Source organism: Euphorbia lathyris, chromosome 2 (assembly GCF_963576675.1).
Source record: "Euphorbia lathyris chromosome 2, ddEupLath1.1, whole genome shotgun sequence".
Classification (NCBI taxonomy): domain Eukaryota; kingdom Viridiplantae; phylum Streptophyta; class Magnoliopsida; order Malpighiales; family Euphorbiaceae; genus Euphorbia; species Euphorbia lathyris.
Window position 1 is genome coordinate 82,900,609 of NC_088911.1, and position 13,814 is coordinate 82,914,422.

The following is a 13,814-nucleotide window of genomic DNA, read 5'->3' on the forward strand; positions in this document are numbered from 1 at the left end:
GAGAGCTGATGAATTTCCGGCCAGAAATATAAAATGGTGAAAATCACTCCACGGTGGTGGCGGAGATTGTGGGCAGCAGTGGATGGAGATAGGCTAGCGGAGTGTTTGATGAGATGAGTGAAGAAATGGGATATGGTGGTGGAAGTGGAAATGCGTATTGGACATGGATCTAATCCTAAGAGATGAAAATTTTCAGTTATGGCTCTGTTTGGGAACAAAATCGATTTTCAGGAATGAAATTGATTCTAGGGGGACGTTTATTTATTGTGAGTTCAGGAATGGAACGTTTAACAACATAATCCATTAATCTCATCATTGAAGAGAGAAAGAGGTTAGAGAGAGAGAGGAGAGAGAAAGAAATTTGGAGAGAGAAAGAAATAGAGGGAAGAAGATGAAGAGATGGAGGGGTAGGGGTATAAAAGTAATTGCATATGTGGTAGGTCAATTTTTTGACTTTTGGACCGGTCAAAATGATGATGTGGCGCGTTGACTTCGCGTTGACCGGTCATTTTTACCTGCTGTACACCAACGTGAGAGATCACATATAAGTTCGTATATATTAGTGAGACAAATTGAAGGCTGTACACCAAAGTGTGATATTGGACAAAGGTTGTACACCATTGATGAAATTTACCCTATATTTTAATTATAAACTCTTTTTGATTAAACTCTTTTTAATTCTATGTTGACACATATGGTTTTACAATTGATTATATGTATGACATAATTTTTTGTTTATTAATTTTTTATGATACGAATGCCACGTTTTCTTTCTCAATTTTATTTTATTTTATTTTATTTATAAATATTAGATTATACGTTGTCATTATAAAATATAACTTTTAATCCTTTTAAATCCTTATTGGTATTAAGCTTACCCAAATGTTTTAATATACATCTAAAAATGTTAAATTAGACCCCATAGTATATTTCAATTCAAAATTAATTGATGGTCCAAAAGATGTAAATTCTAATTTAGTTCGAAAAATAAAAATTCGAAACTTTTAGACACGGACGTGACAAACATTCATATACATACTCAGTCAGTTCTAGCTTCTTAAACAGAACATTAAACATAAACATGATCATGCTTCATACACATACTCATAGTCAGTTTTAGCTTCCTAAATAGAACATCAAACATAAGAGCATATATATAGTATAAGAGGTATAAGAGTATGGCCAATCATAATGAACATTCAAAGCATAAGAGCATGCCTAATCAACTACATACTTGAAACATGCTCAATGAACATTCATACACATACTCAATGAGTTCTAACTTCCTAAACAGAACATCAAACATAAACATGATCATGCTTCATACACATACTTAGTCAGTTATAGATTCCTAAACAGTTCTATCCAACCAATCGATTCATACAAATCATTTCATAGCAATATAACTCACATTCATGTATGGTTAAGGTATTCATTCAATCAGTTAATAGCAATACACATACACAAGCCTTTATAATGTACCTACCACTTGGATTGTACTCGTTGAAAAGTGAGCACGGTGATGAAGTTTGCGATGCTGTCACCACAAGTTCAAAACTTGTGCTGATAGCATCGAAAACCTATCACCATTCTGAATGTTTTCAATCAGATAACAAGCCAAGTGGAAGATATATCGTAAACCTATCTCAGCATCACCCACAATAATATCATACATGCAACTAATTAGTTCAAACCAACATAACAATATATATACTCAATAAGTTAAAGAAATCTTCCCATATGCTAAAGGCATGAATTGATTGACAATCTCTTCAATCAGCCTTCCTATGTGCTTAAGCATTCTTACTATCCCTGCAAATATTATGTTCAAATAAAAAGGAATTAGATGAGTTCATAACATTTTCAGCATCACGCACTACATTGCTCTAGGTTAAAAAAGATAAAGACACAAGCTTTTCATTAGTGAATCTAACAATGAATACAGTAAAATCAGTGTATCTAAGTGAGAGATCTAACCTTTTCAATGATAGGTCTAAAAATTAATAGACCCTTATTCCAACTTCTGAAATCCACATACACAAGAGTAAATCGGATGAGGAAAAGATAGAGTAAGGAACAATGAAACTCTAATACATCCAGGAACGAAGAAAATATAGCTTACCATTACCGTGTTTCGATCTAAGTCCTAGTGATTGCATATAGAAAGCAACTGGAGATAGAGAGGGATGAGAGAGATGAAGCCTTAGCCAAAGAGGGCGAAACCTAAAATGGTATTTAGGATGAGAGGGTTTATATGTGAGCTGTAAAATTTCAGTCTAACGATTGAGCGCCTAAATTTAGTATTTGTTTTAGTTGGCCGCATAAGTGAAATTTCATTTGCCGCTTTTTTTTTTGTTTTCCGCATACAATGACAGTCATTTGTCACAAGTGTCATCTGATGAGTAAGTAAATTTTAATTAAAACACGCGTTTTCTTGGGATGATAGAATTGTGTCATCGGAAGGCCACATGTGAATTGAGCTGATTTACATTTACACTTTCAGATGACATACTTTTAATATACTATCACGAAAAACAATCAGATGACACGAAAACAAATGTCTATCATGTACCTTGTTTCATGTGAAAGGGACAATGGCATAGTGTTAATAAATTATCCGAGATTAGTGATCTACACATATTTGACGAGTTGAGGACCTGGTCAAGTGAAATCGTGTGGCAATAAGATACTAATATAAATATCTATGGTCTGTTATTATCATAGGAACCAAAATGAACTAAAGACTAGTATACACCTTGGTTGTAATGGTGTGTTTCACCGGTCACAGACATTAAGTGTCAAACCAAGGACATTAGGGTTTATAAAAAGTAAACTCTTGATTGATCCACTATGAGAACACCATATGGTTATCAAATGTCACATTTGGTTCTTATGTAATGGTCATAGATGAATCCTTAGACCAAAAGTCATTTTGGGACCCGGATGAGGCATGACTTGCTTTTGTTATCGCCTAACAGGCCAGTAACTTGGTGCCAAGTATGGGTTAGCCAGGTATGTACTGAATCATGCTAAGGGACCATGAGTGAAGTGCGAAGATTGTTACTGACCTAGGGGAGTGCATATATCACCGACCACTTGATTAGTGAAACTTAGCAGAGTGTGGCCACAGCCGAATGAAGCAACATATATTGCTTATTCAAACTCGTCGGTTCACTAAGAGATCAAGGAATGCTTGAACACTATATGAGGATGACATTACCATGCCGTATTATCAACATGATATCATTTAGTAAGGGATTACTATAATGTTACTATTAGGTTCCCAGTATTTGAACATGAGATAAATATCTGAGTTGGATAGTTATAAAGGCCATTTAAAACTTACCGATGACTGCATTGGACGAACCGGAAGTTCGGTTTAACCACCCCATCTAGATGTACCTATCTAAATCACTCGCGTAACAGAACTATTATGGAATCATGTGTTTTTCTTAAGAATAGTTATAACGGAGTTAATGGGCACAAATGAACAGAGGAATTCAATTGGATTGAATTCAGTTTTGGTTTGGCCCAAATGGGAGAAACAATATGGGCAAGTTCAATCTGAAATTTAGTTAGATTAAATTGGAAATGTAAATTCAGAATATATATATATATATATATATATATTATTGGATAATATATATTTATTAGTTATATATATAGTTTTATATACAAATAATTAATATTAGAGTTAGAACTTTATAATACAACATTAGATGTTATATGTATAATTAATTATAATATAATACCTTAATTAAAAGTTAAATAATAATTTGGATATGATTATTTTCTAAATTAAGTATATGTTTAATCAAATTGGATTTGATTAAAGGCAATTGGATTAAAGGTCCACATAATCAATGTAAATTAATACTGGATATTAATCTACATAAATTATTTTAATACATTGTTATATTATGTAAAGATAATTAAATTAGGTTAAGTGATTGTATTTGTTAATTAGAATAAAAGACAATTGAATTATCTTAAATCTAATTATATACAAATGTAGTGAGAGTTTTTAGGGAAAAAAACTACCCACTCCCTATCCCTTAGTCAATAATTTCGCCCCCTCTTTTCATCACTATTGGTTTTATTCTTTCACAGAATTTAAGAAAAAACTCTATGTTCTTAATTCTAAGAAGCAAAACTCAAAAATTCAGATCGAACTTACCAGAACTTGAATTCAAGAAGGCCATGAACAAATGGACAGAACTTGTTAGATCCACAAGTAAGGAGACTAATGCCATCTTGGATCTGCAGATCAGCCTGGAGAGAGAGAGAGAAAAGGACAACAAAAAGATTAAACATGTAGATATTGTAGATTATGTATAAACCCTATAGGAAATATACATAAATTAGGGCCACAACAAGACAGGTAAACCATCGATTCAAAATATGGGGAACCTTACCTCCAACTTTAAAATCAATCCTCTAAGAGCTGAAGAAAATGGAGGAACAAAGACAACATATAAAGCAAAGTAGGAAAAGGGAGACCATGGCTGCTCTAAGGTGTTGCCATCAACGCTTTGTTGAGAGGAGGAAAGAGAGAGAAACTATTTGGAGATCTTTAGTTTGAGGAAGAAAGATGTGGAGATAGAAAAAGAGGATATGAAATTAGAAATGAGAAGAGGGGGAATCGATTTTAGGTTTTGAATTTTGAGCGCACGTTAAATTTTTTGCTCTTTTTGCTCCCCCGCTTTTCTAAGTTATGGTTGCCGCTTTTTTTTTCGTACAACAATGACAGTCATTTATTCGAAGTGTCGTCTGATGCTTAAGTGACTTTTCCATCAAAATCGCATTCTTTTGGGATGACAACATACTGTAAGCGTAACGTCATCTGAGACGCGAGTGCATTTTTTATTTCGCCTTCCGAGGACATAAAATTAAAATACTGTCACGAAACATATTCAGACGACACGAAAACAAATGTCTGCCGTGTATCTTGTGTCATGTGAAAGGGAAAATGGCATAGTGTATGTTCAATTATCTCAGTACACAGATTTGAACACTTCATTGTTCCGAGATTCTGCTGGTTGCTTTTTCTATTAGAAGTATCCTACAAAAAAAACAAAAACAAATGCACAACTAAAACAAGCCTAGATAAAAAGGTCATAGGTACACATAGGATACTTAAAAACCATATAAGGGGTTCCAGTTTCTATATGAGACTTCAAAATTTCAAACCAGAGGTTTTGTGCCTGGACAACCTTTTTCGCCTTGCCCTATATATACAAACAGGAGTTTCATTAGTAATAAAAACTAGTAATTAAGGAAAGAAAGAAAGACTCATATTTGAAATCATAAGAACTAAAACAAAATTTATAGAAAATCAAATTTACCTCTCTCATATTTGGTATATAGTTTCTCAAATATCACAAAGCACTTGTAAATTTTTATGGTTTCCTATATAGTTTCCTCGGTAATGGAATTGTTGAATGATAAACAGTGATGTTGTTATTCAGGTTTAGTGGATCCTTTTGAGCTCTTGGCAAACATTGAAGTGCATTAGTCTGCCTGAGGCCATTTCAGGTAGAAATATTAAGCAACAAATGTATTTTCATCTTCTTTGTGCCTTTAGGAACTATGATTCAGTAGATAGGATTGCTTCCCCTATGCTATAAGCTTAATTAGAGCATTTAAGATGCTTGAATCCAAATGGGTACAACTATGTTATGTGATGATCTTCAGAATGAGTATGCATATTATATTAGTGATCCTGAAATGAGAGAATTTGTCTTAAGTCTTCTTGGTGGGGCTCAACATGAATTCTCAAAGAGATTTCGATCCATATTCTGGGATGGCATTGTTTTGCCAAGTGTGTTGCAATTGGAAGCATTCCAAGCTCAAGTACTATGCAGGAGATGTCATGATTTTAGGTGGAGATTATTTTGCATCAGAATGTCATGTAACCACCAGAGTTAATCCAATTCCTTATCCTTCCAACTGCTGCCTATTTCGAATCAAAAGGCATTGCTGTTGGCAAAGAAACAGTTTATTTTTAAAGTGTTGAAGTGGGGAAGACATATGAAGTGGTTGTGACTACTTATTTATAGAGGACTTTGTAGGATATTGTGAGAGTTATTGGTTTTCATAATTTATGTCCAAAAGTAGAGTTTCTTATTAGAGCTCCAAATAATTCCAATGAGATTATAACAGAGAGAGATTTGAAGTCTGCAATGAGGGAGTTTTCAGCTAGTAATGAGAAATTCTCTGTCTATAGAGATTTCAGAGTATGCCAGTTTCTTGAATTTGGAATCTAGTCCAAAACACTTGAAGCTTTTCTTTGAAGTTATAGAGGGATGCTTGCTTCTTCAAGAAGAGAAATTGCAAAAATCAATTGAAGCTCTTAGAAGGTGTTGTTCCTCTCTTGATATGGGTCATATAGGTCCTTTGTTAGTATCTATTTAAACCCTGGTAGGTTTGATAGGATATTACAAATGGCACTGAAAAATGGAGCACCAGCAAGTCAATATAAACCACCAAAGATAATTAGAAATCCTGACATTGTTGGTATTTTTGAAGCATATGCTCTTATGACTATTTGCTTGGATTAGTTAGATGATACAGATTCAAATTTTGAATCTGGATCAAAGCCTTAGAGGAATATGCAGGGTTCTTTTCCTGTTTGTTTAATCTCATTACAACATTCAGCGATGCTAAAATGATACCTGAACCTAATGATTTGTATGCCCATAGAATCTGATATGCACACTCAACAAAAATTTTATTTCATGATTCAATGTTTACATTGTTGCAAAACTGACATTGGACTATTTGAACAAGCAGGAAATCTGTATCCCCCCAAAAAATCTAATTTAGGAGAGATGTAAATCAAGTAGCATTGCTGATTATGATTTTAGAGAAAGACAAACACAGTGAAATAAATGCTTACCTAGAGTGTCATTAAGCATGAACCAGCAACAAGCAATATCACATCTCCACCGTAGCAATACGTATCAAATTAGCCCCAAAGCTTTCTTACCTGTTAAAAACTATATGGCACAGGACAAAGCGTACACAAGCATGGCATGCAGTCTATTACAATAGGCGTGAGGAAGTTATAGTTGGCTATGTCTATCTGGAACATTATATCGAACAATAGGTGTGCATCATCGAAGGATCAACATACATAAATGGTTATGGATTTGTTTGCCCAGAAAAACAGAAGATAAACTGGAACAAGCCTTCAACATAGGAATTTTTGGGGCATATAATCAATGAATAAAATCAGAGAAACAAAAGACAAACCTCTGACTTAGGAAGAAACTGATGAAGACGAAGGTTTCCTCAACTTAGTAAGAACTGCTGAAGACATTCTTAACTACTGAAGTTGTTCTTATAGGGGAAGACAATTTTAGGAAGAACTGCTCAAGTTGTTCTCGGTATAGGGAAAGACGACTTCTGAAATTCCTTATGGAAAGTGACTAAGTCGAAGCAAAAGGAAAGACGACTGTGAAACGCGTTAGGCAAAATTGAAAGGCGACTGTGAAATGCATTATGGAAAGACGACTGTAAAACGCGTTAGGCGAAATCGAAAGCCTGGACTGTTGGGGAACATGACTGCCATGAACTGTTGAACTGTGTGAATGTTGGGTCAGTTTGTTTTAAAATCGACTCTAATAATTTCATTAGGATCGGTTTTTTGAAAAACCAACCCTAATAATAATAATATTAGCAATGGTTTTTAAATACCGACTCTAATGATCCTTTCTTAAGAAATTAAAAGGTTTTTGAAGTGGGTAATTTAAAAGCCATTGCCAATGATAAAACATTGGGGTCGGGTTTCTAAAAAACTGTTGTAAATGATAATAGTATTGGTAATGCCAATAAGTCTTTTTGAAAAAACCGACCCCAAAGACCTTTGGTGTCGATTTTGTTTAGAAACCGTTGCCAATAAGACGTTACTAAAGGTCATTTTTGTACTAGTTGATAAAAAAAACTCGTCATAATCATAGATACTCTATTAATCAATTTGCATAATTAAACTGACTTAACATTGTCTTAGCATTAATGTTTCCATTAGATATAACATCTCAGGACTAGGTATACTCCAACACACTATGCTCCTAAAATTCGAATGAATCTCCTTTTTGTAACAATTTAAGTGGTGTTTTTGAATGATGAATATTTTGGTTCTGGATATATTACCAATGACTTAATTATTCTGGATGTTGATTTAAGCCATAATAATAGTTTTTTCCAACATAATTTTTCTTCTTCCACGAATGATAAAGATGTTAAACTATGACATGCTAGGCTAAATCACATAGGCCAAGATCGGATGAGTCGATTAGCAAATGGAAGTTTATTAGGTAGTTTGAGAGAAGTTCAATTACTCCATGCAAATCATCCCTTGGCTAGAAAACCACTTGTTAAGACTATTGGAGCCGAAGTATCTTTGCAATTAATTCACTCAGATGTCTGTAGTCCAATATAAGTGAGGGCTAGACATGGGGCCTACTACTTTATCACTTTTATAGATGACTATACAAGGTATGGTCACGTCTACTTGATGTCTCATAAATCCGAAGCACTAAATTGTTTTAATAAGTTCATGAATTTCGCTGAGAATCAACTGGAAATAAAGATTAAAGCTACCATGGTCGGGAATATCTTTTATATGAATTCAAAGCTTTATATGGTGAAAAGGAGACTGGACATCAATTGTCCATCCCTTATACTCCACAACAAAATGTCGTTGTCAATAGGAGAAATAGAACTCTTCTCGATGTGGTTAGGTCAATGATGACTAAGCAAATCTACCAATTTCTTATTGGGGAGATGTATTGCTAGCATCCACCTATTACTGAGTCGAATACCCTCCAGAGCTGTCATATCGATCCCATACGAATTATGGATAAGTCAAAAACTCAATTTGAGTACGCTCAAACTATCGCACCCGTGCCCGCGGACTGCGAACTGTTATCTCTTCGTATGGCTCCCGCTCTACTGGTTTGATAACGGTGCTAGACAGTCCCTCTAAGGAGACTGATCTAATGGATTTTTGAGTCGCCACCAATCAGTTTGACGGTCTGATTGGACACCGATTTGATTCCAAATTGACCCATTCAGGTAAAGTTCGGATGAGGTATTGGTCTGCGATGATTCTAAGTTCGGTTTCCGATTACGTGTAGGGAAGGGACATAATCTCACCCTACCCCACCCGATAAATCGGTACTGTTGTACTTCTGCATGCTTGTTTTACGTGTTCGTGTTTGATATTGCTTTGATTGTTGACTGGGTTCCAAGCCTCTCATCGTTGTTTATGAAGTATCATGGATTTGGGAATGGATATGGGTCATAACATGACCATACTCATTGGTATGAGGAGGTTTTAATGCATGATAATGTTGGCTATCTCGCTCGAATTGTAATTGCGTATGAATTATCACATAAACTTAAGCGTCGTTTTTAATTCCGAGATGACTCTTTGAATTTGTTTAACAATTTCCATCGTGTTTTAAGTTTCGTAACTGTATACACGGTTATCACATAACCTTGTACAGAGAGCTTAAAAGTTGAATTATCACAATGGTACATTTATATTTTGTGAATATCATTAGCGGGAATATTATTCGTGAACCATTCACGTGATTATGACATAACCACGTGTAGCGGATCCATTAATCGAGAGATATCAAGAAAATAATATCGTATTATAATATTTATTAATTGTAAAATGACTTTGATAACCGTGTATACACTACACCATAGATGGTCTTTTGCAACCTAAAATACATGTGTTGCTTATAATGTGTTGCACTTTTTATGATTTTTTTGGATCTTTTGCAACATGGTTTATAGAATGTTGCAAAAGACATGTCAAACTCATATAATTTTGAAATTTTAGAACACTAATGATAAAGTGTTGCAAGAGATGTGTCAAAATTGAAACACTTTTTATGTAAATAATCTTTCTTAATTCTATTAGATGCAAAACGACGTCGTTTTGTATATTTCAGGATTAAAAAAATCATAAAAAATAAAATTGTCTTAAGGGGGAAAACTTTTGTGCTTGTGATCAACGTTATCAGAACCGGACCGGATATCAAACCAGATTTATAATTGGGTTAAGAGTCACTTGGTCGGACCGGATGACTCGTATTGGTCGGATCGGATGACGTAAAAAAATAAATAAACAATATTTATATATATTAAATATAATAATTAATTTGAAATTATTTTTATAAATAGAGTTAAAATCCACTACAAGAAAAAGAGGTATTAGTAAGCAAAATTTAGTAAGGGTATAAAATACATATTAAAAATAAATTCTCAATATTTTTAATAAGCATAAATTCTAATACTATTTAATTAATAAGCAAAACATATTTTTAATAAATTTTATCAAAAATCCCCCTTATTAATTCATTCTAAATTAAAATCCTTTTATTTTCTATTTTAATACCTAAATTAAAACCCCTTAGAAATTGTAATACAGAAAACTGAAACACTTATTAATTATAATAATAATACATTAATTGCTTATTAATTGCTTTTGCTTTTACTCCCCTAAATTTCCCCTCCATCGATTTTTCATTCCCTCCCTCACTTTTCGTTTCCCTCTCTCTTTTCTTTTCGTTTCCCCCTAAAACCCAAACCTGGCTCACTCGAATTTGAGACCATATTTTGATTACAGCAAAATGAATCGAGCAAATAACCTTATGCAGGCGAATCCCACTTTTCAATCGATCTGTATGATCCATTCTTTGCCCAGTTTTTTTTTTTTTTGTAAAAACCTAAAACCCTGATGTGCGGTCCATTCTCTGGTGTGCGTTCGGTCATTCCCAATCCCTTGATTCTCACTCCCTTTGGGTTTTCTACAGGTACTTTTTGAAACACTTTCATTCCCTCTTTCACTTTTCTTTCCCTCCCTCTTTAATCTAGATTTTCAATTGCATTCTCAAAATTACTGCAGTTCCCAACTTTCAATAAAATTTCTGGTAAGTTTTTGCTTCTTTTAGGTTATATATAAGTTGGAGAACCAACATTTGGACATTGAGTTAGAGTTTCAAATATAAAGAAAAGCCCTAGAAATTTGTAACACCCATTGATATTTTTGGCATGTTTATCACTTTGACAACTTGTGATAATTGGAAATTTCTTTGCTAAATGTGAAGTTTTTCGTTTTCAGTATGGGGCAAAATTTTATCTGTTTTTGCATAATCTCTATAAGAGGCAGTAGCACTATTAACTAATGTTTTAAACGTCCCGAGCATTCAGTCTAGGTTTAGACAGGTTAAATGTTAGATAAACTTACCAGCTTAGCCTAAAGCTATTTAATATTATGGTCTTAAATGTGAAATTGGGATCTTTTGTCAAGGAAGAATCCATCTGTTCCACCAAGAGTAAATGTTGGGCCTGATGAAGTGAAGCTAAGCAAGGTACTGAACCAAGAGTTAGGTTTCTACTTCCCCCTGATGTTGCATTATGTGATGGATGTGGGTGATTATGTTCACCTTTATATGTTGCAACTAACACTGATTGGTCTTCAATGCTTCTTTGCACTTGAATATCGTAGAAACAAAAGAACTATACTTTAGAAACTAATAATCTCATTCAGATTTATCACAAAAGAGTTATTTTATGTATGATCTTGTGTCCAATTGCATTTGAAATTATCTTCTTTTTAACAGAGCAAGTAGGAGCAAATGAGCACTTGAAATAAACTCTTGGTGAAGGGTTATCTCATGTGACCTTTTGACCATATTTTCCTCCATTGATATCCATCTTTAACAACTTGAAAATCAATTAGAATTCAGTTAATTATGAGTAAAGCAAAAATGTTAACAATTCCTGTTTTTAAAGGACTTACTAGGCTTGTATCAGATGGTTCGGACTTGACATACACTCTTGAAATCTAGCTTTGATAACTGCTTCTCTTTGGCTTTTACAAGATTTTTCATCAGTTGAGCTGCTTTCAGAATTACCATTCATGGCTAATGTGTTATCAATAATTGTTGTTGGTATTACTGCTCTTAGATTTTCTTTTACTCCATAGACTAGGCTCCTTATCTTGATTCTTGTTCATATAATCCACCAATTGGCTTCCTAAAGCATTATAGTTTTCACACATCATAGTTAGCATTTCTGTTAACTTTTTGTTTTCAGTCTTACTCTGTTCAATTTCTCTACTAAATATCTGATCTTGCCCTTCAATATTTACTGGTTTTGTTTTAAACTTCAACACAATTAGATAAAATGTCTTCAATTTATTCCTAAACAAAAGACTTATTATAGAATGAGTTCATGTTTCTTGTTATTTGCTTTCTAGTTCATTATGTTGCAGTTTTAATAATTTAATTGTCAAATTACAGTTTGTTCATTGTTTTGGCTGAGATTACGACCTGAAAATGGTAAAAGTTGTTAAAAGTAGATATATGTTGTTGTATGTCCATTTCAATTTATGAAATGCAAAAAATTCACATGAACTCAGACCAATTGGTGCCATTGAAGGAAACTGACAAACATAACCCAGATGGAACTTTAGCCTAATATTTGAGTTTTTTCCACTCTTAATTGTTTTTTCCGATTTGTCAAATATTTGTAACTCAAAGATTACATGATTGTATGATATTGATATCTGATTCGACATTTTAGATTTGCAATTTACTAATTATTTGCTTCTTTTGCTGTCAAATTGTGGCGAAAAAGTGGGGAAGCTCAACAAGTTGAATAGAGCAGATTCAAACACCATCTGATGAAGTAGTTGTTCCTTCTGATACCTTGGCCCCTGTTCCTAAAGGTATATATCTTTATTGAAAACTAGTATCCTAATGTTATACCTCAATTCGGGCTTCCTTTATTTTCAAAAGTATGCTCAAATGGTGGATCTGGTTGTTGCAGATCCAGAAGAAACTAAGAAGCTTCTCGATAAACACCTCGTTTTGAAGTTTAATGGATGACTGTGAACAACTATGGGTTGCTTATTTTTAATATAATGACCTATCAACTTGAGTGCATCAATGGACATACGGGTTAATTTGATGGGTTTCTTTCTTGCTTATTGCAGGTTTGTTATTGAAGTTTGTAATGGATACATTCTTTGACCTTATTGTCATCCAGATTGAGGTTATTACTTCTTTCTCTCTACTGGTTATATATAGTAGGAATAAGGTACCAAAATAGGCCTAAGGTTTTTGGGGAAGTACCAATTTAGGCTCAACGTTCAAAATAGCACCAATATAGGCTTAACGTTTACAACATAATATCAATTTAGGCTTAACGTTTATAATATAGCATCAATTTAGGCCTCACGTACAAAATAGCACAAATATAGACTTAACGTTTACAAAATATATTTAATTTAAGCTAAACGTCACAATTAAATTAACCATATTATATTTTTTTCCTATTAACTTTATATGTTATTTTTTTATTTAGTTCTATTTTTTTATTTATTATAATACAATTTATTTAAACACAAACTGTCGAGCTTAGAAAGCTGAGCTGTTACAGCCTACAGAATTATTAGTAGAATTTAGCAAAGTGTTACCTTAAATAATTGGTAAACTGGTACAGTTCTGTTTCCAGAACTAGTATCCATTTCTGGTTCTAGAACCGGTATAAAGTGTCAATCTAATCTAGTGTCATCACAAAGAAACCATCTTCACATGCATATCAGCAAATCAAATCCAAAAGTCTCAAAATTGAAGAAAAATGGAGACTGAAATTACCAAAAGCTTGATCATCCCAATCTCTTTACGCTTAGCTTTTGTTATTTCTTAGCTTCCTATATTCCGAAAGGGTTATTAAGAGTCCTATCTTACACACCCATTTTCTACATCTTTTTCCTCATTCCCTGGTAT

The 13,814-nt window shown here is 33.6% G+C and overlaps 1 long non-coding RNA gene and 1 pseudogene across 3 annotated transcripts; both read right to left on the reverse strand.

Moving 5' to 3' along the window:
* Positions 1–1,418: 1,418 nt before the first annotated feature.
* On the reverse strand, positions 1,419–7,584 carry LOC136218737 (uncharacterized). 3 transcript variants are annotated; one of them, XR_010683917.1, is made up of 5 exons: positions 6,899–7,584; positions 4,416–5,228; positions 4,178–4,272; positions 1,978–2,657; positions 1,419–1,812 (listed from the first exon to the last, which is right to left on the reverse strand). It is a non-coding gene; the product is annotated as an uncharacterized lncRNA (long non-coding RNA). The 3 variants fall into 3 exon arrangements; XR_010683916.1 differs by having other exon boundaries at positions 1,419–2,223; positions 6,899–7,581; XR_010683915.1 differs by having other exon boundaries at positions 1,419–2,657; positions 6,899–7,581.
* A 3,678-nt stretch (positions 7,585–11,262) lies between these two features.
* Positions 11,263–13,552, reverse strand: LOC136217178 (probable WRKY transcription factor 40; annotated as a pseudogene).
* Positions 13,553–13,814: the final 262 nt, after the last annotated feature.